The sequence below is a fragment of the Electrophorus electricus genome, chromosome 16 (assembly GCF_041902795.1).
Source record: "Electrophorus electricus isolate QZ-2024a chromosome 16, ASM4190279v1, whole genome shotgun sequence".
Classification (NCBI taxonomy): domain Eukaryota; kingdom Metazoa; phylum Chordata; class Actinopteri; order Gymnotiformes; family Gymnotidae; genus Electrophorus; species Electrophorus electricus.
Window position 1 is genome coordinate 21,931,791 of NC_137512.1, and position 25,710 is coordinate 21,957,500.

The 25,710-nt window shown below is 43.4% G+C and overlaps 1 protein-coding gene across 3 annotated transcripts in view; it reads left to right on the forward strand.

Moving 5' to 3' along the window:
• The window catches only part of LOC113581513 (A disintegrin and metalloproteinase with thrombospondin motifs 2), a 122,426-nt gene that overhangs the window by 21,691 nt on the left and 75,025 nt on the right, over nt 1-25,710 (forward strand). Inside the window, exon 2 of one of the 3 annotated variants that reach the window (XM_081698677.1) lies at nt 20,698-20,767. The exons of the other annotated variants lie outside the window; for them this stretch is intronic. The gene's annotated coding sequence lies outside the window, so the exon portion shown is untranslated. The remainder of the gene's footprint in view (nt 1-20,697; nt 20,768-25,710) is intronic. 3 annotated transcript variants of the gene reach the window in all.

A 25,710-nucleotide genomic window follows, 5' to 3' on the forward strand; every position in this document is an offset into this window, starting at 1 on the left:
GTGAGTATAATCGGTTGTAAAATCGTATCTTTGAAATAGCACTTTGGTTGATATCTGCTAAATTCCATACATGTAGATGTAAATATAATGGGACAAAAAAAACCAACCTATGGCTGACAGAGAAATTCTAAAAACATATTTGGATTCAGCGTTCAAACATACTTCATAAACGGCTGTTTTTCTTTGCTCTGGCTCTTTGTCCTACTTAGTTTATGTGTTTAAGCTGCAAGTGTTTTTTCATAAATATTGTGCATATAACATCAGTCACCAGCATCGTATTCGATTTGGTGATCACTTTGTAATTAATACAGTTTCTGGGAATATTTTTGAGCTCTTGCCCAGTCTCTTATTAGACATTATACTTTTCGTTGTGTTCACATTGCAATTAGCTAACCGATTAGCCAGACCGGCTGGTTAGCTACATATCCTATGTTGCCTAGCTAACAACTGCACTTTCTTTCAAAAGAAATATAAACATATAAAATCAATAACAAACCTTAATTTTTAAAACCTTGAAACCTTTAGAATCTTTATAATCTCGAAAATATGCCTCCATATGGGGCGTGCGTTCCTGCATGCCAGTTCAGTAGAGCTGCTGCATATATTTTTATGCTGCTTGTATTTTATAGTTAGCTACATCGCCAGCTAGCCATTTTTTCTTGGAATATTAAAGATATCAGACCACAGTTTACTTTTATATTAATAATGAGAGAGCATTATGAGAGCGCACTGATTTCACACACATTACAATATGTGAGCCTTAAAGAATCTATATTACAAGATACTTTTCATAAATGTAATAATTTGAGATTCATGCCAAAAAATGTGCCTGCTGTTCCTTATGTCAGTCTTATGTCCAGTTTTGTAACTTACTAATGCAACTTGGTGGCACTCAGTGATAAACTTTAGGGATTTCACTAACCTTCCCTATTCATAAGTAAATGTAACAGAGTAAATGTAATGTGTTATTACCTACCTCTGCTGCTGTCACAGCTAGAATGACGAGGTACAACACAAATGCAAGGGGGAGCCAGGATGACATGTCAGAGAGGAGATATCATCACTAAGACCCAATGAGTCCATGCACCATGGAAGATCATGGGTAAGGTAGGACAGACTATCAAGCCATAGTAAGCTACCATGACCTAGTGAAGTACCTGCTGGAAGATGTGACCCTCACTAAAGACCTGAGACACAGCAACAAGATGAACTACAATGGAGTAAGGTTAGCTAGCTATCAGAAATGCAAAAAGGTAGGATGGTGTACCTGAGAGAGCAACAAGCTGTCCTTTAAGAGTGCCAGGCTCTGGCTGCTTTCCTGAAGAGGTACCCAAGAGAAGTAGAAGTTCTTCCAGGAGCCAAAGTGCACACCAAAGCTGGGGACTGAACAATAATGCAAAGGCTTATGGGAGAAGAATGCGTCACACAACAACAATGCCCAGTAGTTGGAAAGAAAGGGCCTCAAGTGTGAAGGACCTGAACAGAACAGATATTAGGACAAATACCTAAAATTGGCAGATATCCAAGAGACTGAACAACACTGAAGACTTGCAACACAAGTGAACCAGCTCTTATAGGATAGAACCCACCCTGAATGGTTATACCAGCCAATAACCTGCCACTGCATAATGTTGAAGTACCATTGCCATCATTGTCAGGCATCATTGCAGCTAAGATGAGTATGCACTAGAGGAACCAAGCACCAGCTACTGATGGACAAAACAGTCAATCGAGACTGTAAGATCAGACAGAACAACATGTGCACAACCTAGATTGATTACAAGAAAGCTTATAATTCAATGCCCAACACATAGATTCTGGAATTCTTGAGGCTGTATAACATCAACAGGACTCTTAAGATGACCCCAGAGGCCAACATTAAACCAATAGTATGAGTCACCACCAAGTGGGGGGTTTACCAAGGAGATGCCCTCTCCCTGCAGCTGTTCTGTATAGGCCTAAACCCAGTCAGTGAGATCATCCTCACTGATGATTAGAGTGGCTATGGATACCAGCTACAGAATGGGGCAGCCATCAGCCACTTGCTCTACATGGATGACATCAAGCTGTGAAATCAATAGAGGCTGCGATTAACCACACCAGGCAGGACCCCGGATACGGGCTGTGCAAAGATGCCCCAGAGACAATCCAGCACATAACAATGGGATGCAAGATGCTAGCAAGCAGAAAGTACTTGGAACACCATAACCAAGTAGCTGGCATAGCATACAGAAGCATGTGTGCCAAGTAAGGGCTAGAATTTCCAGAGTGGGATATACCCCCAAAGGATGTGGAAATCATCTTGTCTGTATCCGGAAGTCCCTCAGGATACCGGCTAACCAAGTGGACATAGTAGCGGTGGATAAACAGCAGAAGAGGGCCATAGTGATAGATGTGGCGATCCTAAGTGATAGCAACATCAGGACCAAGGAACACAAAAGGCTTGCAAAATACCAAAGGCTGAGAGAAGAGCTGGAAAACATGTGGAATGTGAAAGCAATGGTGGTTCCCGTGATAATTGGAGCACTAGGGGCTGTGACCCCAAAACTGGGCGAATGGCTCCACCAGATCCCAGGAACAACATCTGAGAGTCCATCTCCGTTCAGAAGAGTTCAGTCCTGGCAACAGATACTACACAGGACCCTGAAGCTCCCAGGCCAGTATATTGCTCATTTATATGAGTAATATTATGTCAAGCCTGATATCCTGGGATGGATAAGCATATTGACATAATATATATTTGAATCACGACCTGTAAAAATACTTTACTTTACAAATCTTGGTTGATTGATGTAAAATGTCTATTCTTCTTAGATATTTTTATGTTCTTCAACATTCCTTCTGTTACATTTTAAATAAAAATTTTGCTTCTTCCCAAACCAAATGTGGTTTGGTTTTCGTTTCCTTGCATTGCACTGGATATACTCACATGACTTTCTGTCTTCTTTTTTATTACAAAAGATGATAAAAGTTAAATAAAGGACTTGGGGCAAATAACCTATTATTCACCCTTGTGCTAAACCATCCGTGACTAGCATGATGACTCCAGCCAAAGGAAACTCTCGTGGATTTAAAATCAGCTGTGTGTCAGCTGTCAGTGGATGGAGCCTCCCCTGAGTGTGCTCTTTAGAAAGGAAGGCTTCCTAGCAGTAGTGTGATGAGCCTCCCACTGCCTCTTGCTGACACCTCGGCTACGTGACACTGGTATCATCACCCCTTTACCTCCGTCCTCTCACGCCTTCAGAAGGGACAGTGCTGGAGACACAGAGAGGAATAAATGAAGACGTTGCCAAGCCAACGGCCAGGAGGGACTACTCTGCTGTCCTGCTCTTGATGCCTCTGCGTGAGGCTGCACAATCAATTGTATATAAATCATAACAGTGGTTCTGGCATCTGCAGTCAGCTCGCCGCAATTAACGCATCTCATGTTGCGCCTGTGGAAGGGGAAGCTGGAGGGCAGAATTGGTTTTATAAGCTTTTTGGAGAAGAGGGCTCTACTTGGCCCAAAGGGTTCTCCAAATTTTTCATCATCACAAGGTGACGTGTCTTATTCCGGGGTGCAGTAACGGAATGCACCGAAAATGCATTCCCCCACCACCTTGCTCACTTACTGAGTCATTGACTTACTCACTGACACACTCGCACGTCCACAAATGCCCCCCCCCCCCCCCCCCCCCCACACACACACACAGTGGTTGTCTTTCTTGTCTCCCTGTCATTGCTGGAGCAGGGCCCGGTAGACCAGGAAGGGTGCTACACAGGCCATTTGCATTGACATATTGACACCCTTGTCAGGATTTATAAGTACAGGACAGCAATGTGGCTGAATATGAGATAGAGAGATAGAGAGAGAGAAGGGAAGAGAGAGACCTCCAAATTTAGTGTTTCTCTCTGCCTTTCCTCTAAAAAGCTCATTGCTCTAGAGAGCAGGTCCCTCTGTAAGATGGAAATGCAGAGTAATCGACCCCCAGCTTTGCAGAGAGAAGCGGGACAGATGCGCCTGTCCAGCCAGGCCGTGCTTGGTAAGAATTTAAAGATTTAAAGTTATTTATAGAACAAAACAGCATGCTTCTTTTCCTAAGGTTTCCATCCACTGTTTTCTTCATTTTCTTTATGTTAATACATTACACCAGTCAAAAAGCTAATCTAATGAAATTGCTGACCTAATGAAACTTTGTTAATTGTTAATTCATTTCTGCCCACTTGATGGGCTTCCTCATTCATTTTTACCGCCATTTGTCACGAGGCTGGTAATGTTTATGGTTCCCTCCCACGGTATAAGTGGAGAGCCAGGGTGGATGGATCCCTCCCAGGGTGTGTGTGGAGATCCAACTTGGTGCAGGTCAAATGACATGATGCCCTGCCCAGCCGAAGTGTTGTGACCTGTTACGGGTCTGAATTTGAGCTAAATGTGAAAAATGTTTGTGAATTCCAGTGGTTAGTTCTAAAATATAAAGTGGCAACATAACCCAGCTGTTTCTGGTTTGGTTGAATTAAGAGTGGCTATACCAATAATAATAATAATAATAATAATAATAATAATAATAATAATAATAAGAAGAAGAAGAAGAAGAAGAAGAAGAAGAAGAAGAAGAAGAAGAAGAAGTCATTTTGCATTAAATGTGCAGGTCAGGTAGATGGTGAAAAGTGTTGGTAAAATGCTAATAGTATTATTCAGATCATTATTATTCATGGATCAAATAGGTTTGATTTGCCATTAAAATGATGTCTGGTTTATCATGTAAAGAACTACATACTACTAACAGGTTTCCCAGGCTGTCCTACTACCATTTAATGGATCTCCTCAGATGTGTTATAATAAGATGGCTAACCCTTCTCTTTAGCTAGTCCCTGGAAAGTGTGCTTGCTGGAGAAACTGGGGAGGTACATGAGGCTGCCCTGGAGCAGCTCAGGGGCTGGCCAGCCGTCTGGACCATTTACTTTTAACTATGAATTGGTAATATCAGATTGAACAAGAGAAAGACCTGGGGACCTGGTGCGCTGAAATTACTGTCATCTCTGAAATATATTTGCCATTGTTGTGTTCTATTTTTGAACCAGGTGCAGATGTTGTCAGGGTTATTGGTTGAGCATACTTATGTGAAATATTTAAGAGCTTTGGAGAGGATCGTCCATTTTTCATTCATTTTAGTATAAAATATGAAAGTTATCTATTTATTGATTTTAGAAAGATTTGTATTTGTATGTGCATTTATTGAAACATACAATCGAACAAAGCAAAAATATCACAGAGGACTGAACTGAAACTGAAAAGAAGCCTTTTCACAAATGCAGTGCAGTAGTTAAATAGACAGGCTGTGTTTGGGGTGGCTGTTTCTGCTGGGCTCTCCTCCAGTGCTCCTGGAGTGCCCTACAGGAGCCAAGGACCAACCCCCCAGCCACCACCATGGAGACAGAAGACGAGGGAGGCATGTGGCAGCATTTCCAGGGTGTTTCTATGGCTAACTCCAGCATTTCTAATACTAATCATATAAATAACTAGCAGGTCTTTCTGCATGAAGTATATGTTGCAGTCCCTATGTTCATAACTCCTACATTCATTTACGAGTGATAAAATAGTTTTGGTTCAAAGCCACATAAGATGTTATAGCATAAAGGAGGAGCTGGGTCTGTGTGCTGTACCGGTAATAGAAGTAGCTCGGTGGGACAGACGCCCAGCTTTTCCCTGTCTGCCATTCCGGAGAATAATCCAGAGAACGGCGTGAACTCTTTGTGTGGAGGGTCTGAAAGGGCCCCTGCAGTGGCGGTGGGCGTTAGGAGATTCGGCGTGTTTGGAGCATTTGTGTGCACACGCCACCCCTGGCTCTGCTTTGTGGCCTCGCCACTGGCGCTAACAAAAGCCCATAGCAGAGCTCTCGAAGGAGGCCTCTCCTTACCCCCAAGCCTCGTTTTGTTAACATGTCCCCATCGGCAGAGATAAAAGTAAGCCCTTCTCCGATGGCTGAAACTGAAAGAGAGGGGGGAGAAAAAGAAACCCTGTGTGGATCCTGCTCAGGCAAAGAAGGCATTACTAAACAATCCAGAGTGTGCTTGGCTATTTTGGCTCATTAAAAAGAAGGGTGGTACATGAGAGAGAGAGAGCGTGAGAGAAAGAGACGGAGGGAGGGAAAGAGAGAGGGAGAGAAGGAGAAATATAAAGAGAGAACTAATCAGGAGCATAACCTTGGCTTTAGGGTATCTCGGATTAAGACAAAGGGTCAGGGAAAGGCCTGAGTGCCCCACCAAATGTCAGTGAGCTGAATAGAGTTAAATGACTGGATAACAATATCACTGACATCCTACATAATGACAGCAATGGATACAGGGCAAGGAAGGGATCTTATCCTGTAAAGTGGTCACACTGAGACAGAGAGGGAGAGGAAGAGAGATTCCGAACACCCTTGTGACCTGTTGCTTCAGAGTTACCAAGGCAACATTGTTTTGTTGTAATCGCGGTGTGAAACGGTTTGTATGGCAGGCTTGAGAACTGTGAACATTAGCTCTTAGATGATGACACTTTCTGTTCATTCCATTATAATGTACTTATGAAATATCACACTGCATATGCAAGGGAGATAAACAACGCATGTGCAAAAAAGGTAAATCATAAGTGAGCATTTTATAATTATAAGATTCTTTGTTTGATTTTGAAACAGTGATAGCACTGGTAATGATGACATTTCACTCAAGTCAGAGTTCATATTAGCTAATGCACAAATGCTGTTGGCTATAACCTAGTGGACTCTCATGAGCAGTGCCGATCAATAGTTTAGAAATCCTGATAAATAATAGTACATTAGTATTGAAAGTGCATGAGTGTCTCTTTGCTGCTACATGTACTATGACTCCTGGGTGTGTAGCTGCTCTACATAGGATAGTTCTCATTCACAGGGAAGAGGGTGGGGAAATCTGATGGAGCCACACCCACAGCCCCTGCAGCAGGCCACGCCCAAGGTCACATGATTGGCTACAGAAGCCAACTATCTCATGCTGTCAAGGTTACATGCCCCCTGAAACATTACAGATCATTTTACGCTGCAGTCGTAGATCACCCAGAATTCCACTTGCTCTTCAACATCATTTACTTTCATTGTAGTAAATGTGCCAGGCTGTAACCCCATTATCTGCAGCAGCATGAGTCCACTGACCACTGCCAGTAGAGGCTGTTTTGGCTTGTTGTGTTCCTTCCTCCGAAGCCTGGCTACGCTTGCAACATTTGTGGCAGAGCTCATCATCAGGCTCCAGTAAGCTCCTGAGGCCCCAGTCTTTAAGCCAGGGCTAGGGGTAGCTAACAGAATGGAGAGAGGAAGATAGAGCGAGAGAGAATCAAAGACAGAAGGAGCTCTTTAATGGATAACTACTAAGCTGAAGTTGTTCTTTTCATCCCTTCTGTGTGCATGTCCTTCTGTTGCGGTTTTTTTCCCTTTCATGCGCATATTTCGCCTATGTCCACACCTGTGTATGTTTTGCGCTCGTTTACAGGTCTGCACCAGTCATGCTTGTGACAATGGGTGCGATAGACTTTGAGATGCTGGAGAACAGAAGTTAGGACATATGGAAAGACAGACACCGACAGACAGACAGTGTGTAAAAAAGACAATAAAGGCCGACAGATGGAGAGGGAGAGAACAGATCAGACAGTGTTGTGTAAACTAGTGTGTCTGTCTGGCCACTAGAGGAGACAGCAGGTAATTAAAGAGAAAGAAGCAGAGGTTGGGGAGGGGGGAATTAAGAGAGAGAAGAGGAAGAGCGAAGATCCAGAGCAGTCTAGTGAAGGCCAAGCTGGCATGGTAAACATGGCCAGAACACACTGATTTATTCCTGAAGGTCTAGCACTGCAAGGCTCTTTGGGAACTAATCGATCCAAAGGCTCGCTGCTGAATATGATGTGTTTTATTCCTTCCCCAGTGCTTGGTTTGTTGTGTCTGGTCTCTGGTGCCCTTTAAGAGTGCGTCTGTTTCCCTGTCCTTTCTCGCTCTGGTTGCGAAGCACCTGTAGTGGTATTTCAGATGGTGTCATTAAGTTCCTGTCATTCAGAGATGCTTGGCTGTGCAATGAATCTCTTTCTATCACAATGTATGGTCATTTACTTATGTATCTTAATGAAAATGCAAAAAAGAGAGAGTATACATTAAGAGAAAGAGGAAGAAAGCAATACTAGGGGAACTGGAGCAGAAATGAGTGTAAGCTGTTCTACGGTTACAAATGATTGGATTATGAGTCCTGAATGGGAAAAAAATGGAATAGATTTGTGTACCATAAACTGGGTGCAGTGCGTGATTATTTACTGAATGCCCAGCTGTACCCATGTGCGTCTGTCCAGAGCTTAAATATTTAGACGTACCTGTCAGCTGAACTCAGGCAGGACTTCTAAACTTCTAGCTTAGGCACTTTTGGTTCAGGGAGAGGAAGGGAGGAAGAGAAAGAGAGAGACATGAATAGGTAGATGAAGACTCTGGAGAACCTCACTATAAATGTAATGGGAGTGTGGGCTCTGCAGACAGCTGCTAAGAAAGTCAGATTATTCAAAAACAAAAGCAAGAGGAAATGAGAGTACCATGTAACCAAAAGAGAGTGTCCTTTCATCACCTTCTCTGGAACACATTCAACAAAGTGTTCCCCACCATCCTGCAGAACACCTCATATTGTTGGTTTGTGATGGTTAATTTTGTTTTCATTTGCTGTTGCTAAGGAAATAGTGACTGAGTCCATCGATGAGCCAGATGCTTTCGGTTCATCTGGCCTGACCTGGTGAGGTGGTCTGAGAAGCTAGGCTACAGCTAGTCATACCAACACTATATGTGCTTTAAGTTCAAGGCTCCAGGTCCAATTCAGGTAGTCATGGCACTGCAAGACTTCTTCCAGAGTGATGACCTGGATCACCCGTTATCTCCGACACACCTGATAGATAGTGCTAGACATAGGCCCAGCTCTGACTCAGATGCCCACGAAGTTCCTTGACTAACTTGCAGCTCTTTCACTCATAGCCATTTGTGTCAAAGCGACTGGAATACATTGGCCTTCCAAGTCAAGTGGAACCCGGGAATCTGTCCGAGGGTGCTGCAATGGAACCACAATGGCCTTTTCCCCCTGATGCTCTCGATTCTCCATACAAATCTGGGGTCACGCTGAGGCAGTCAGATCTGCAGCCAGGAGAGATGCTGAATGCCAAACAGAGCTCTCCCCAGTGGCTCGTGGCCGTTGGCCGTGCGGCTGTCTCTCTAATGCAGATAAGCTGAAAAGCAAGGAGGGGAATAAAGGAGGGGAATGAAGGATGGGAATGAAGGATGCTCACTGTGTGTTGCAGGGCCAAAGACCCACAATGCTTTGCATCACGAGGAAGACGCTGGCTGCCCCAAAAGGCTCAACTTAACACTTAACACACGCCCCAATCATATCGTGTGCGCGACCCTGGTGTCCCACTACAGCAAACATATTTTTGTCCACCAAGTCATGATAGGAATGAATCTTTTCACATGTTTGTATTTTCATACACTGCGAGGATGGAAAACATTTAGAGAATGCCAAATAAACGCTGCCATTTTGAAAGGGTGTGCAAGCCTGAAGGAAGCCTGAAAATCATTTAAAATGAATAAGAATTGAATCCATTGATGATTATGGGTTGTTCAGCACAAATTCAATGAAGAGAATCTGTTGTGATGGCACCAAATAGTCAGTCTGTAACTACCATAATGACTAACTGTATACATAATATTGTATATAACATTATATAATATCTTATTACTATTTGGGAGTACCAGTCTATTGCAGTGCAGATCATTACTTTTGTGCTTAACCACAGACTGAATTTTTTTTTTCACAGAACGCCACACTTTGCCCTCTGTTTGAGCTTTATGTAACTTAATCATCTTAATTTAATACCACATATTTAAATCTTGGTAACACAACGAAACCATTACATTCACTAGCGTGGACATTTACTACAAAAGCCTTCTTTGGAAGGAACTGTAACATATAGTTCTTGTTGAAAGAAAAGAATCTTTCAAATTCAAAGCAGGCACATTTTGTTTTGGTGTGATTTAGATAAACAATATGAAATGTAGGTCACATTTAACCATTCAGGCTTCCCTAAGTCTAGACTAAAAAGAATGTTCGATGGGGATTCACCATCGGCTCTGCAGTTTAGTTTGATACTAGGCTAAATCCAAGTCCCGGAAACTGGCCCTTGGTGTTTATGAGGCCCAATCAGTTTTCATTTAATCTTATATCAGGAAAGCAATCTTGTTTATGTATTTTTTACCATACACTGAAAAAATATGTTGTAGGCCAACATCTGGCATATTTAGTATTTACACATAATATTCTTTAGTGGATGTACATTTATGACAGTGTTTTTAACCACAGATTACCCTAATACTCTCTAATACGCTCTAATACTTTAGAGACCGATAGTGTCTGTTCCTCAGACCAGAGCAGGTGACCAAGCCATGTCTCTTTGTAATGGCCTCGCTGTGTGTTTGGCTGTCTCTGTGTAAGATGTGAAATGGAGGGAGGTGGGCTAGGCGTGATCTCACGTCTCCCCTTGGCAGCGTGTCTCTCCACATTAGGAGCAGGAATGATTCACCTGTGGTAAGGCTGCTTAATTTTTCACGAGCAGCGCTGGCGGCCACTCTGTGTCACTGGGCATTAATGTTAACCTCTGCTCTTGCCTCATTTCCCTCTCTCTCTCCATCTCTCTCCATTTCACCCTCTCTTTCTCTCTCTCCCTCTGTCTATCATGCCCCCTCAGATTTTGCTGCTCATCCCTTCAGTCCTTTTGCCACAGAACGACACCCTTTCTTGCTTGCTTTGTTAAGGTGGAACATTCGGTCTATAGCTGGATTTAGCTCAGTTTCTGTTCTTGGCCTGTAACTTAAAAATATTCCACTAAAATGCAGGTGCAAGTTCTATACTTGATCTTTATGTTGATGGCTAAAGGTGGTCTTGTAAATGTGGCTAAGAACTTCCTGACGCTAAGTATGTCTCTCTGTGTGTGTCTGGCTGGGAATCTTTCCCGTCTGATCTTATCTGCGCACGTCCCGACTCATAGCTTGAAGGCCACCTCTTCACACTCTCCTTAAGGGATGTGCTTTGCCCATGTAATTCCCTTATCTGATGTCTCTGTGAGATTGTGAATAGGCTTTCACAGAACCACCCTCCTAGTGGCTGTGCAGCCATTTTGCACTATCATGTTCCTTTTTATTGCACCTTTAATGCAGCAACTTTCCCTCTGTATTTGCAGTGGTGTTCAGAGACCTTTTTGACTCCTAGTTAAGGCATTCATAGTGTATGAATGTCAGCAGTTTATCATAATCACCAACCATTGCATGAAAAGCTACTATTTTGTGAATTTGCCATTAGTGTTGTGAATGTCATCCGGGTAGAGAACTCTACTTTTGCGGCTCACCCGGTCCGGATTGTGCCCATTTTCCTTGATTCAGTGCTGCTGCTGATCGGCATGGCTCTGCTCCAGGAGCCCCATGCGTGCAGCAGGATCCTTAATGCAGACAGTGTAACTAAAGCTAATTAAAGCTGCATTATTGATAGATCTTTGAATAATTCAGAGCCGATACTAAAAAGAAGCCCACTGATAAACACAGTGTTAAATGTTTATCAGACCTATAGAGGGGAAAGATTTAGCATGGTTGTTGTTTTTTTCCACTGAATCTTCTGAGTAGACACTCTGTCTCATTCTCTTCATCTGTCATTTGCGCTCTCTCTCTCTCTCTCTCTCTCTCTCTCTCACACACACACACACACACACACACACACATCACTTGGTGAAGACCGTGGTAGTGTTATCCAGGCCAAAGTCATGCCAGGATGTAAATGCCCACTCCAGACATACACATTTCACAGCGGTTGAACAGGCCGGGAACAGCACCACAGTGCTAAGAGCTTCACTCGCTTGCCTCTTCTTCCTCCTCAGTGGCAGGTCCTCCTCCAAATGCCACCGCTGCAAGAGGATTTTGATACAAGCCAGTACATCCATCAGAGACCCTGAAAGCCTCAAATCCAAACCTGGCCCTCTGGATCCCACGTGGATCAGTCATCATAGCCAAGGCCCTGTTAAAGGGAGCCTGGAATGCCGCATTGGGAATTTTAGTTTTTTTCTGCTTCAATCCCCATCTTTTTCTGTCCGGTAGCATGTATGTCTAGTAGGGCTGCTTACAATGGCAGGACTGAGAAGTTGCTTTTGGTCTAATTACTTGCTGTTCTAAGGTGGCATTACTCATTGTCTCACCATGGGAACAACACAACCAAAACAATAAAATAGCCAAAACAACAACTAAAAAACCCTCCTAAAAGTTTGACAAAATTTTGCCTAAATGTTTTCCCGTTTGGGAAACTAGAAACAATTGGCACGTACAAAACCAAGAATGCATCAGATGTGTAAAAAATGTGTCTGTGTGTCCTCTACTTTGACCTCTTTTACCTGTGATGCGTGTGGAGATTGGTCTTTTGAGAGAGGCCTGTGCGGATGTCTCTGGTCAAGCCCTGTAATGAGCATGGGGCACAACTCTGCTTGATCATTCAGGCACCTGTGCTGTGCAGCTCACAGCTTCCCCTCATGGATGCATCCATGCATCCATCCATGCATCCATCCATCAATCCATCCACCCACCCATCATCTCTGATCTGTCTGCTGTTTTTATCCTTCTTTGAGCTTCTCACATTATGTTTATATCTCACCAGATATCAGACTGAGGATCAACACTACTATGTTCCTTGTCTAAATGATCCATTTACCTTTCCTTACATTTTTATTTTAGAGTGAACAGGAGTCATTTTATCCTTTTTGATCTGTTTCCCTTACACTCTCTGGTCCTGATTCCGTCTCACACTCCAGTGCAAACTGTGCTCCAACAGGCTAGAATTCCACTCCACATATTTTTCACACAACTGGAATTCCCAGATTAATATCAGAGAGCAGATTAGAGGGCAGGTGGGAAGGGCTTGGATTAATCTGTTTCACAGCATATTTTCTGAGCTTACAAGAAGTACAGCAAAACAAGTAGTTGAAAGGGGCTCAAAAATAACACAACAATACGACCAGCTTGTTAAAATTCAGACAGGATTTTCAGGTCCTTTTCCGCGACCCTTGACTTCCCGTTACACCTGGTTTAGTGGAGCTATAGGTGTTCTCAACAGAACAAACTTCAACAGAAGCCAACTCACAGATCCCCCCCCCCCCTTATCATGGTTGCCATTTGAAGAGATGTATTCTCTTTTGCGCTTTCTTTTCAACAGACGCGCTTCCTCACTTTCTCACTCCATACCCCACAACTGACTCATTTATTTGTTTAACTGCTTTGATCTGTTGTTTAAGAAACCGCAAAAACAGAAGTGCGTGTGTGACACCTCTCTGCTTCAATTCTGTGAAAGCCTGGCAGATCCAAGAGAAGAGTAGGGAAGAGGTGACAGGAGCCGAAGGAGAAAAACACTCCGGCTCTGTTGGAGGAAAGATGGTCTTTGGGGATTTTTCTCATCTGCAGATCACAGGCTTTGAGCTGAAAAAGGGGGTGAAACTCTGGCTTGGGTTTCAGTCTTTGCTTGAGTTCCTGAAGAGTGAATTTAAAGGTGTAGTTATAACATTAATTGAATGTGCACCTCTCATCTTGTTGAGAATAATAAAGAGAGGATGAAAGGAGAAGATTTATCTTTTGGTTTCGGAGCTGTCACCCAAATTCACACTAGCCTGTGTCTGCAGGGGAGCGATGGTAGCATTTATAGTAAATTAGTGTTATATTTACTGAGTTTGAAACAGGAAGTAAGTAGAGCATAGACAAGCAGAGCTTCTGATATGAGATAAATCTAACGCCATGTATAACCAGTGTACACAAAAACACATTATATAGGACAAGCTCAATGTTTGCATCTTTCATGTGCATTTGTCCTTGCTGAATAGATTAGCTCATGCTGTTAGCTGGCTGGTATAACTCTGACAATGGAAAACAGGAGCAAAGGTCATCAGAGAAACTGAGAAATCGGGACACTGCTAATAGATACATTATTTCCTAGCCTTCCTTTATCCTTTTTGATTGTTTTGAATCCTGTCCTTTTTTGACCTATTGAGTAATATACCAGATACCACTTACTATGGCTACTGTAGAAACCTTTACCTCCATGGAGGTAAAGGTTTCTACAGTAGCCAGAGTATCCTCCATGGAGACGTTGGAGGCAACACGGTGATAAGAGCAACACGGAGAGAAGTCAGCCAGCTATCAGAAATGCAGAAAGGCATGATGAAGGTACCTGAGAAGTACAACAAGCTGTCCATACCTGAGGCCTTGGAGAATGCCAAGCAAAGATTAACAGCTCTGGCTCATTGGAGAAATAGAAGCCAGGAGAATAAACAGGATGTTCTCCTATGAGCCATCCAAAGTGTTCTCTTGGTGGAAGGCATAAGAACAGCATAAGAACAGACCCACAAAAGCTGGAAACTGAAAAATACTGGAAAGGCATATGGGAGAAGAAACACTGATGTCCAGTGGTTAATGAACCTGAGAGCAGACCACAGCATCCTCCCTGAACAGGATCCAGTAACCATCAGATGTCCAAGAAAGAGTCTCAGGTATGGACAGCTCCAGGCCCTAACATTGTCCATGCCTACAGGCTGAAGAAACTGCACTCCATGAGCACCTGGCAGCAAAAATGAACAGAATGGTTCAGAACATGGTTCAGAAAAATGAACAGAATTCACCCTGAATGCTTAACTGAAGACCAGACAGTCCAGATCCTGAAAGAACCCCAGAAAGGGGCAATTCCATCCAACTAGCAGCTGATAACCTGTCTCTGTACAACATGGAAGCTCCTGTCAGTTGTCATTGTGGCTAAGATGAGTAGGTACTTGGCTCAAGCATGAGTGGAGCCCAGAAAGGCATTGGCAAGTACATCAGAAGAACCAAGCACCAGCTACTGGTGGAAAAAATAGTTACTTGACACTGTAAGAGCTGACAGACCAACCTGTGCACTAGCTGGACTGACTTCAAGAAAGCTTATATTTCAATGCCCCACACATGGATCCTGGACTGCTTGATGCTGTGTAACATCTACAGGACTCCAAGAGCCTTCATCAAGAACTCAGTGGGACTGTGGAAGACGAACCTAGAGGCCACCTTCAAACCAATAGCATGAGTCACCATCAAGTGTGGGGTTTATCAAGTAGATACCCTGTCCCCACTGCTATTCTGCATAGGCCTGAACCGTGTCAGTGAAATCATGGGGCAATGGGGCAACCATCAGCCACCTCCTCTACATGGATGATATCAAGCTGTATATAAAGCAACCACATCAGAATGTCATTCAGACTGCATTCAATGTGGTCGGATGGTTACAAGGGGCGGGAAAGTAGCTAGAAAAGTGGGTACCATGTACCATGGAATTCCACAGGAAAATTGTAATAATGAAGATGCCACTAGGTAAGCAGCTACTGCCAAATACCTACAAAGAGTGAGGCAAGTCCTGAGAAGTCAGCTGAATGGGAGGAACAAGATCTGGGCTATCAATACCTATGCTCTGCCAGTTATCAGGTAAGTTGGCCTAAGAAGAAGACAGAAGCCACTGACATCAAGACAATGAAACTGTACACAATGCACAGAGGGTTTCATCCCAAATCCAGCACTCTGAGACTGTACATTATGGGGAAGGAAGGGGGTCAAGGACTAGTGAGCATCAGAGCCACTATCCAGGATGAAATAACCGAAATCCAGGAGTACAGCAGGATGATGGCTCCAAGTGATGAAGTTCTTTATACCTCAGACAACAGAAACCCGAGGAGGATAGAAATGAGGAGGAGCAGGGTCCATAATGGAAGGAAAAACGCTCGCACAGCATGTACCACCGGCAAATAGTAGAAGTGGCTGATAAGGAGAAATCCTTCCAATGGCTTGAAATGGCTGGATTGAAAGACAGGACAGAGGCACTAATCATGGCAGCACAGGAACAAGCTTGGAAAGCAAGTCTCAGAGTGCTGGATTTTAGGCCAGGATCTACCACACCAGGCAGGACTCCAGATGCAGGCTGTGCAAAGATGCCTCGAGACAATCCAGCACATAACAATGGGATACAAGATGCTACAGTCTACATGGAATGCCATAACCAAGTAGCTGTCATAGTATACATAAGCATCCGTGCTAAGTACAGACTGGAAGTTCCAAGTTCAAAGTAGGATACACCCCCAAAGGAGGTGAAAAATGATCATGCTAAGATCCTGTGGGACTTCCAGATACAGACAGACAAATTGGTAATGGCTAACCAAGTGGACATAGTAGTGGTGGGTAAACTGCAGAAGAGGGCCATAGTGATAGATGTGGCGATCCTAAGTGATAGCAACATCAGGACCAAGGAACACAAAAGGCTTGAAAAATACCAAAGGCTGAGAGAAGAGCTGGAAAAGATGTGGAAGATGAAGGCAATGGTGGTTCCCGTGATAATCGGAGCTCTAGGGGCTGTGACCCCCAGACTGGGAGAGTGGCTCCAGCAGATCCCATCTGAGATCTCTGTCCAGAAAATTGCAGTCCTGGGAACAGCTAAGCTCCGAGGCCTCTGGTAGTGGACCCGGGCTTGAATGAAAAAAAGACATATATATGCATGAGTGCCTTGCCATTACAGAAGGCTTGTTGGAGTGTGGGGCTTGGTGCATGGAGCTTGGTGTGTGTGGCTGGGAGGGTGGGGCTGGGAGTGTTGAGTGGGCAATGTGGCATTTGCCTGGGGTGGAGAGGGAAAGGAAGATTCAGAGGGATTGGGAGCTAATGAAACAACCAGAGGAGGCGTGACTGGCCATGGTATTGGTTCGATTAGGATCCTGGAGGACGGCAGATACCCGCTCTGTGTTGTGCTACACTATGAGCTAATTGGTTGTGGCATTCAAGGCAAATGTGTGTTAGGCTGATGGAGCGCTAGAGGACCATTGTGCAAGGCTCAGAGGGATGACAGAATAGATGAATGTCAATATGCTGTTCGTGAAAGTGATAGGCAGTTTATACCTGTGTTCCATGATCTGCTGGTATCTGAGAAGAGAGTATAGGGCTGAGGAAAGATATATAGCCGTATTAAAGTTTCAATCTTTCCATCTTTATTGATATAATGTGACAATAGATGGCTGGTTATATTGCAAGATCTTTTTTTTTTTTGCCTGCAGCTGTTATACCTTCAACTCTTGAAGTGATAGAAATTATTTTAATGAGATTGATGATTGAGGAGGGATGGATACCAGGGAGGTGTAAATGTGTGCATGGGTGTGTGTGCATGCGTTTGTATGCTATGTAGGGGCTGATCTTGTGATCTCTTCCTCTAGCTTGTGGGGTGGGGCTTGGTGCCTGCGTGTAAGAGACCGGGGAGAGGGGGAAGGTATGCATCTCAACAGGTCCTATGGAACTCAATAATTGGTTGGTTGGATGCCCTGGGAGATGAAGTTCTTTGTGTTCCATTGGCTGTCAGTGTGCAGCTGTCACTACAAGGGGAGGTTGAGGGCGGGATGATGTCTTGGCCTGTTGCTAGGTTACAGGTGTACCTAATAGGGGCGTTGGAGATAGGGCGGAAAAAGAATAAGTATAAGACTGAGTAAAGGAATTCCTCAAACTTTTAGTTAGTATGAGCTGTACTGTTTTCTCTGTTTTTTTTATTCCCATGGCCAGCTTTGGTGCTTGAACAGAGTGAAAACATTGATCACTAGTTATTTTGTGTAAATATATGTTGATTGTTGTGAATGATGTTGTCATGGTGACATTTGGGCGTGGGCAGTGACATTTGTCTTCGTTTTGACTGATGTGGGCCAGGCAGGTTAATGGGATGGGGCGGTGTCCTTATGAGCTGGACATGAGCTGCCTGTACAGGCATTAGCGAGCATGTTAACCATTCATCACAGCTCCGCTTAAACATAACTAGCTCATTGTCACTTTACGCCTCCTGGATTACCGCTCTGGGTTGAGTGAACCAATCAATCCCCAGCCTCCTGCTCAGTGGGCATTGATGAGTGGACTGTGGAGTTGCGTCCACTTCAGGTGTGGTGTGGCAACCAAGCTGCCAAAGTTGTCATCGTGCTCAACTTTTGCCTAATGTAGAAGTTATGTGGTTGTTCAAAAAGCACTAGTTTATATGTTTGACACAATTGTTGGCCTTTAAGAAAAACAATGATAATACCTAATAACTGTTCATAAGCTTTTGCTTGGAGTTCTGAGGTGGAGAGGAAAGAAACAAGTCACTGTTAGTTGTTGCTAGTGTTGAAATGATGTAAACGCAGTGTTTTCTAATCGTGGTCCGAAATCTTCATGCTGTTCATGCGACCATTAAATAATAGTTTACATTTCCTTGTCACACTTCCTTTTCATCACAACCTTTGTTAGTGGTAATGCAAACTATAGCGCCCCCTGGCTGCCATACCCAGGTGTACAGGGTTGCGTAAAAGACAGTCTCTGCTTTCTCTCTACCGCCAGTGTATTGGTGATGTCGCACTTCCATTTCCCACTTCTCTGCAGACAGGAGCTGGAGCAGCCAAATTGACCTTTAGGAGAGCAATTTACATTTGCTGGCAGGACTGGGCCGTTCTTCAGCAAGGTCATTGGCCCACGCACAAAAGCCAGTCAGTCTTGCCCAGTGTCAGGCTGCTTGCTGTAAACTAGCCTGCTCCAGCACCAGGACTCATCTTAAGAGGCTTCGGCTGAATAGAACTGGTTGAATTGAATTACAATGGTTACTGACTCAAAGTGGGTCAGGACAGGTTATTAACCAAAAGAATTTTTATTTAAAATTTTTTTTATAGAATTTTTATACAAATCTGCTTTTATTTAAGAAGGTCATTGCATTGCAGATAACAATCCTGTGCAGTATGCACATGTATGCGTTAGGTGTGGGCAGAGCTCTGGACTGTACACATGCATTCTCTCCCATCACAAGCAGGCAGCTGTGCACACCAGCAGGAAGATTTTCCGATGTCAATACTTTAGAAGCTTTTAATTCTGGTTTCAGGTTTGCAACCACGCATGAACCACCTAGAACCACCCATGATTCCTTACAGATAAAGATACTGAACAAAGGCTTGTTTCTAGTTTCTCACTCCAGGTACCAGTTAAATGTGATTTCTGATTTGTTATAAACAAAAATATGTGCATATACATAAAAAGATTTAATTTTAATTTGAATTAAATATGTAGCTCTATTCATTAAATAATGAATGGTAAAGCAGCCAGAGAACATTCGTTAAAAGGTGTTTTTTCTGACTGACTCGGACTATGCTACTCTCATTGGCTCTGTTCTTTTTTAGTCATTGAATCAGTCTTCCTTACAGCCACCACTTCTGCCGTTTCTCTGTTCCTGCCCCTTTTTACCTCCATCCCTCTGTCAGTTTCATGTCTCACTCCTTACAGTTAAGCTTTAAGGGTAACACCAATTACAGGAGAAGTGCACCCCCCCCACCCCCCCACAAGTATAAAACTAGTTAATTTTCCTAGTTCATCACACACTAATGCAATTATTCTTGGAAAAAATATTCTTTGAGCACTTCTTAATTTGTAGTGAGAGGAAAGGCAGATATCTTTGCAATAGAGGATAATAGTTTCTGCTTTATTTTCACACTGCTAATTTGGAGCTAGCGCTGTGTGATTTCCATTTTGGTTTCTGCATTTAAAGGGGAGGTTCACCCTTTTTCACATTTGATCTTTTGAACACATATACTGTGATGTCTAGACACCTCTCTCTCTCTCTCTCTCTCTCTCTCTATATATATATATATATATATATATATATATATATATAGAGAGAGAGAGAGAGAGAGATAGGTAGATAGGTAGATAGTTGGTGAGTTGGTGCTAACTGTGGTTCCCATGGTAATCGGAGCACTAGGGGCTGTGACCCCTAAACTTGGAGAATGGTCTCCAACAGATCCCATCTCCGAGAGCCTCCATCTAGAAGAGTGCAGTCCAGGGAACAGCTAAGATACTACGCAGGACTCTCAGGCTCCCAGGCCTCTGGAAGAAGAGCTGAGTTTGAAGGAAAAAGCAGGGTGAGTGGGGAATATATATAATGTTGGACCAGTCACAGAATCAGTCTTGGAAACAAAAGCTGAAAACATGATAACAAAACAAGACACAGAAGCTAAAACACAAAACAGGAAAACTGTAACAAAGAACTCAATAAGTCTGATACATAACATAGAACAATGTCCTGTAACACAACAGAGAAAACACAGGGCTTAAATACACAAGATACACCTGGGGCAAATTACACAGGCGAGGGACGAAAAAGCAGATACAGGTGGAAGGTCTGGCTAAGGTGGGGCAAAGAACCAATACAGACAGGAAGCACATAGCTAGATAAGAAACCAAAAGAACCTCCAAAGATGTTGCTCCGTTTCTTGCCATGCCTCAATCCATGGAAAAACAGTATGTAAACTCCAGGTTTCAGATGGCCCCATCTGTAGTCTGCGGCCTTGAAGTGGTCACCGCAGTTTTCCTTATTAGCTCTGTATTTATATCATTGTTATATTCCAGGTGTTGTATCGGTTATAGGCATACTTTGCTCAAGGCTCTATTTACTAAGGAAAATGTGTGGAAATGATCGTTGATTTCCACAGCCCACATCTCATATTACTATTATCGACTGAGACGAAAACAAAGTCGGCTTCCAGTGTGTTCCAGTGATGTAATTTTTTTTTTTTTTTCACTAATCAAAAACTGGAGCTGTTTATCTCTCCTCCAGCACGCCAAATTATGAACCACCAAGAAGAGACTGAATCAGTACTGGATTTTATTGACCATCTCAAAGAAAAGTAGGTCTTGTTTTATGTCTTTAAAAATGTTTTGAAGAAATCAATGTCAACCAATCAATTAACTAGCTTAATAAGAGTCGTAAATATATCTGAATATATTTTGATTCACAAAACAATCATTTGTTTAGAAAAAAAGAGAGAAAAAAATCTTAAAACTGCATGTACTGAGATGACTAGAAATCCTCCTCCATGTGTTTAGGCTCTAATATGAAAAAAAGATGTACTTCCCCTTTAATTCTTTATCAAAAGCCATTAAATTGGATGCCTAAAACAGAGATGTGTCTGAGCTTTGTCTGACCAGTCATGGGCATTTCTGTTTACTGTGTTAAAACTAAGTGACACCGAATATATTAATTTTATTCTGCACCTTCTCTGTTACTACTACACTGTATGCTACAATGGATCTGTTAATATCACTGGATATCTCCTTATTTCCCCTCTTTAAGAGGCAATTTAGTGCCCTCATTAATCAGCATTCACAGATTTCTATGCTGTCACAGCTAAAACTGCACTGGCTATAGTGTTAAATGCACTGGCCGCAATCTTAAATTAAAAGTTGATGTTGGAACAGAACTGTAAGATGAAGAGAACAGTGACTCTAGAGAGAGTGGCAGTCATTAAGGAAGACCCATACATATGACTCTCACAGGCTTTCGAGCAGTAGGGTGTATGCTCAAATCTGTGTGGATAGTGGAGGTAGTGTCTCGGTCTAACCTTTTCTGCAGTTCACCTGTACAGTGCATTCAGGCCCTTCTAACAGGTAACAAAAAAGTGGATGGAAAAAATAATATAAACATATTTCATAAAGTAAAATTTAAAAACAAATCAATATATTCAAATTATATTCACATGTACTCACTCAAATCCATATAGGCTACCTTGTAAATTCTTTGTTGCTATAGGACACATTTCTATCCGAGAGTGGTACTAATCAAAACTGCTCATTAGTATGGATGCAGGGTGTATGTGCCCATGTGCCCCTTCTGGTGAGATTTGGTAGCATTCTGTCATGTAAGTCTGCCATATATGTCACGATATATGCTCCTCCTCCCAAACGTCTCCTTGTGTGTGTGTGTTCGTCTGTATGGCCACATCCTCCTTGTGTTTCACACCTGCTCCTTGTTGTGTATCATTAGTGTACTTGTCTTTTGTCTAAATCTGAATGTTGTCGATGTTTGACTATGATAGCCTGCGAGCTACGTCTTCGTTGTTTTGTGAGAAAATAAACGTATGTTTCAGTTTTACGTGACTCGTCCCTGCATCCTGCTCTAACTCCTCATCGTGACAATATGCAAACAGGGGTGGTCGCTTTATGCACTGCACAACACTAACATTGACAGAATACAGTGAAGAACTTAATGAGAATTCCCAAGCACGCATCCACATACCCTCATACACTAGCAAAACTATTCAACGACAACTTTATTAGGTATACATACCTTTATAGGTATACCTAATAGGCTGCTATTCTTTTTACAGTCATCTTCACATTTATTAATAAGTCATAATCCATGTCATGTAGCTGCTTTATTATAATTTCCAATAGTGGACAAATTCAGGTGAAATGATCTGTGAATTCAAGTGAATTAAGTTAAACAAGTCGGTGGCATTACTGGATCCTCTATGAAACTCAGCCAGTACATACTGACAAAGATCCAAAACTATCAGAAAACAGTACACCTCATTGCTGTGCAATTTCTCCTACATCCCAAGTATATTTGTAAAAAGCCACACTCAGGCAGCAGAGGCAGTGGTAGCGCAGTGGTTAAGGTGCTCGACTAGTAATCAGAAGGTTGCCGCTGTTGCGCCCATAAGCCAGGCCCTTACTGCTCAAATTGTACTCAGTCATAATTGTAAGTCACTTTGGTTAAAAGTGTCAGCTCAGTGCTGTAAATGTTAAATGCGATGTTGAAGTGAGGGCTGTGCAGATGTATCTATTAGCTGGCAATCAGGCTTTAAAACGCTTGTCTGTTACACAGGAAACCCCCCAAATACTGTCAGTGAGGACTGAGTTGTGTTGCATTTACTGACTATCTCTCTTTTTTGCTTCCCTTTCCACACTCTCTTGATCTCTCAGTGAGGTGGATGTCTGTCAGAGTTATTGCTCAATGAAAACGAGCTGCAAGCAGAATATATGAAGTGTCTGACCCTCTATCTTTGTGTAAATGTGAAAAATGGAAATATTTTTCTGTCTCTTTCTCTCTCTGTCACTCCTTCTCTCTTTCTCTCTCTCTCCCACCCACCTAGCTTTTAGTCATCTGTCCCACCATCCAAAGAACAGTTTCCTGGCCTGAGCTTGGTCAGAATTACACCTCATACCACAGAGGTCTGGCTGTGTGTGTGTGTGTGTGTGTGTGTGTTTGTGTGTGTGTGTAACTTCTCTCCAGAGTGTATCATTTAAAATTTAAAAGATGAATTCATGAGACATAGATACAATATTCTTTTCCCTCTGTTGAGGAGAATTGTTGACAGGTTTTCCTTGGCCCTGGATGGGAGGTAGCCAGCAGGTCAGTGAAGCAGGCATGAGGGAAAGCGTCTGGGGATTGGGAGGTCAAGCTCTGGCTTGGGATCAGTGTGTCTGGGGGAGTGGCTCTGGGTCATGGTCAGATGCAAACCACAGAATCTCTTGTGCTAGAAATCACTGACATCTGCTGCCCTGGGTGAGAAATTACGAGACAAGGGGTGAAAAAAGGATAGCGAGTGTCAGAGTTTGCTGTGTGCAAGTGTGAGGTGTGTCTACATGAGAAGTGTGTGTGTGAAAAAGAGAAAGAGAAAAATTGAGGTCAAATGGGCCCGAGCTGCACTGACAAGCACATGCACACATACCCAAAGATACCAAGCAGATCTACGCACACACACACACACACACACACACACACACACACACACACACACACACACACACACTCACAGGTTTTACCTCCGTTTATATGTGCTGCGCTGGATGCTAAATATTCCTTTACTTGCTACCCAGCGCTGTTTATTACACTCTCTCCCTGTATGTGGTGTGTGTGTGTGCGTGTCTGTGTGCGTGTGTGTGTGTGTGCGTGCGTGTGTGTGTGCGTGTGCGCGTGTGTGTGCGTGTGTGTGCGTGTGTGTGTGTGTGTGCGTGTGCGCGTGTATGCGTGTGTGTGCATGTGTGTGTTTGTGTGCATGTGCGTGTGTGTTGTGATTGGGTATGTGTGTGTGTGTGTGTATGCATGTGTGTGCGCGTGTGTGTGCATGTGTGTGTGTGTTTGTGTGCGTGTGTGTTGTGATTGGGTATGTGTGTGTGCATGCCTGTGTGTGTGTGTGTGTGTGTGTGTGTGTGTGCGTGCGTGTGTGCGCGTGTGTGCGCGCGTGTGTGCGCGTGCGCGCGCGTGTGTGTGTGTGCGCGTGTGTATGTGTGTGTGTGTGTGTGTGTGTGTGTGCGCGTGTGTGTGTGTGCGTGTGTGTGTGTGTGTGTGCGTGTGTGTGTGTGTGTGTGCGCGTGTGTGTGTGTGTGTGTGTGTGTCTTGGCCTGTTCATTTAGAAAGAGCTTTGCTTTCTGGCTCACACAAGGCGATATTCTCTTTCGCCGGATAATTACTGCAGGCACAGGAGTGTGTGTTTTCAATTAAATCTCCCTAAATGAATTCTTGCCTTTCTGCAGTGCAGCCTCTCCCTGTTGCCTCTGCCTGTCTGTGAGCAGGCCAGAAGGGCCCTTAAATCAAACAGGTTCTGGCAGCAAGAGAAGCCAACAGAAAGGCATTAGCCCCCTTCAAAGCCGAGCATGACGTTTCTCCCACTGACCGCTATTGATCGGCCACTCCATCGTCTTCTGCACTCGTTAGACTGGACACGCCCGTACCCGCGCACAAACACTGAGCAGTTGTAGTTCTGATCAACTACACGAAGCCCCAGTTCACATTAAGAGGTCGCGGAAACCACGTGCTTGATGTGACACTGATGGCGCCTCCTCCTCATATGCGTCGCTGATAAATAACTGAGGCGAACGGCCTACAAACAAGTCATGATGTATCCACTGTAGGAATGGCCAGTGGAGGACCACTGGATACAGTGCATGCCATCCATTTCAGGGCCGCTGCACAGCAGTGTGATGCGATAACCTGCTGGAGACTGTAGCTGTTGTATCCCCCCGCCGCCTTGAACACATAGGCGGTGCTATGGAAACCGCTACAATGCAGGAAGGCCTTACACCTCACACACATGCTAACTGGCTCTTTCATTAAGCAGAGAAGAGTTTCACTCTAATAAGGCTACAAGCCAGCACTCTTGAGTGACTTAAAATAACCAATCATCTCCTAGCGTGAGTTCTTGTGTTTGCTCGTATATATGGGCACATACTGTATCCAGGCACATGTAGCACCAAGTAATTGGCAGGGTTAGGGAGAAGCAATTGATTCCCTTTGAAAGGTTATGTGATGTTATGTCTTAAAGCATGTCAGGTATGGATGTCATACAGCATCAGTAGACCGTGGAGGGAGTAGGCATCGTAGTGGACGGCTTTAATGAGAACCTGCACCCATTCCTGTTGCTCACAAGTTGAGACGGGTATTGTATAGTGTTTGGAACGCAAAACATCTGTCTAGAAACACATGAAAACCAAACGAGATAAGAGGGTGTTAATGACAGCTAAATAAGACATTTTGTGTAGTTAGCTCCAAAATTCTAAATTAAATTTCCAATTACTCTCTGATAGAAGTACTTAAGATACAGCATAGATGCCAACTCCATGCAAAAGAAAAGTGTGAAAAAGTAGCTACTTTAGCATGTTGTAGCTTTTTCAAAGACAGACAGGCTACTGAATTACACTGAGCACAGGCACTATAATCCAGCAGTCATGGCTCCCAGCAGTTCCGGGCAATGGAAAGAGGATCTCCTCTTGTTTTTTGGCTGTGTAATAAAGTGGTAATAATAATAAGAGCTTAGAAATCTTATTTGTGCCCTCTAAGATCTTTAGA